This window comes from Fomitiporia mediterranea (genome assembly GCF_000271605.1).
Source record: "Fomitiporia mediterranea MF3/22 unplaced genomic scaffold FOMMEscaffold_10, whole genome shotgun sequence".
NCBI classification, from domain to species: Eukaryota; Fungi; Basidiomycota; class Agaricomycetes; order Hymenochaetales; family Hymenochaetaceae; genus Fomitiporia; species Fomitiporia mediterranea.
This window is the reverse complement of record NW_006760395.1, coordinates 1,727,119-1,729,185: the sequence shown is the minus strand read 5'-3', so window position 1 is coordinate 1,729,185 and position 2,067 is coordinate 1,727,119.

The following is a 2,067-nucleotide window of genomic DNA, read 5'->3' as shown; positions in this document are numbered from 1 at the left end:
ACACGAGGATGCCGTAGCCGCTACTATACGTTTGTATATAACTTCGAGGAAAGGCGTGCCGTTCTGCGAGAAAGTTCCGGACGTGTTGTAAGACCAATGGACAAAGGTGCTAGAGGTTTCTCTTCCAAGGAATACTCAGTCAGCAATGTTGAGCTTAGAAGTGTGGAACTCGGAGCTTGATCGCTGCTAATTTAGTAATATTTGCCTAACAATATGGTCCTTTACCTTTTTATAAGGACAAATTGTTCTTCGACGGCTATGATGCAGTCTAGAACTGTTCCAGTAGAGCGTCTGGTAATATTCCTGGCTAAACTCGAGGACCGAAATCCTGGCTCTCTTTTCGTCCCTTTCTGCAATGGCTACCCTTTATGCCAACTATGCTGCACCAATTGTCATGTCCGTTCTCCACGGCCTGAAAATGGCGCTTTCATCTTGCATATGCTGTCCTGTTTGTTTCCTGTAAGCTAATGTTCACATCACATAGCAAAATGTAGCAAAATACTTCGGTAGCACAATGCATCAGACAGAACTACGTTTGTAGTAATCTAGACACTCTGACAGAGTATGGCAGCTAAGTGATTAAAAGATAAGCATATTTGTGTACCTTTAGCACTGTATGGAAAGGCAAATGTGACAGAAGGGCGTTCGGGGCAACAATTTGTGTGTCAAATGTAACCTTTTCCTTTTGGGTATTCACATCAAGCGCCTTTACGAGAATGTGGTTCGCAGTTCCCGCATTACATGTGCTGCACATGTGTTTTCGAATTCAAATGGAGCATATTTCCCAATGGAAATATAGAGTGTGTGTGACAAGCGCTGGTTCTGAAGGCCACATAGACTCTTCCTGAGTTCCTCTTTATTAAATTATTACACGTGCTGTGCACGTGCCTTCGGAGTTTGCAACATTTTTTCGCTGCCGATATCTGTATCGGCACTTCTTGATCTTCTTCTGCCTTGAGCCGTTAGACAGCACGGTACACAAAGCTAGAACACTATGTAATTCAAATAGGACGAGTTGTATCCTTGTCCCTGAACTTTACTGGTCCCTAGTATATCTTGTACTAATCTGATGTTTCAAACCAAAAAGCACTTGCTGGCCTTGGATTAACTGTACCGGCAAACTGTAACGGTATCCTTTTTTCCTGCAATAGTTTTCCTCTGTACTAGGCTCTCCATATTTTAGCACTGTCTGTCCTGAGTTACATTGTTGTTCGAACCTGGCTTCACCAATTATCACAGTAGACATAATTATAAACAACATGGTACACGATCAATTTGCACTACACACTAAATCTTATTCTGGAGCAGGTCTTTGATTATACAATAAGACAATCTTTTACAGCCTTTTTGTTATACTTGTACTGAATTGTCTGCTGTGTGTACGTCATCAAGGTTTGTAGTCAAGAGACTCGGAGTTCTGTATGCACGTTGCATACTTTCTGACATGCTGCCAATAGCCCGCCTATTTAGTAATCCGGAGTACGACCACATCACGAAAAAGTCTTAAGTATTATACTTGCTTGTAATCTTGTATATTTTGTATATTTTATAAAATTTGTCCAATTACTTATAATCTTCCTGGGGGGTTAAGTAATGACAGTACAATGTTAGATAAGTAAGTAAGAATACTTTTAAAACTTGGCAATTTCTATTATAATTTTATAAATTGTCAAGTTATAAAAGTGATTATAACACTTTCTAAGATTACAAGACTAAGACATACTTATTTATTTGAGAAAGTATAATATCTGCTTATAATGCTTATAAGTCATTACAAGCATTTGAATGGTTTGCTTTTGCTTAGTATACAATTTTGTATCAAATAATTAATCAAATATAATTATATTTAAATTATAGAATACAAAAATAGTAATTAATACATTATTTCTACAATCCCAACCCCTGCACCACTAGCTGCCTCTGCCTCATTCTTTCGCGAGCGGAATTTGCATCGGTAAAGGATTAACACGTTCGAAGTAATCTTCGTCACCACGTCTTGTCGTTACTGAGTCCCTGCAAGTTGAATTGCGTACGCGTGTGAGTTGTGAGGTTGAAGAGGTTGAGCTA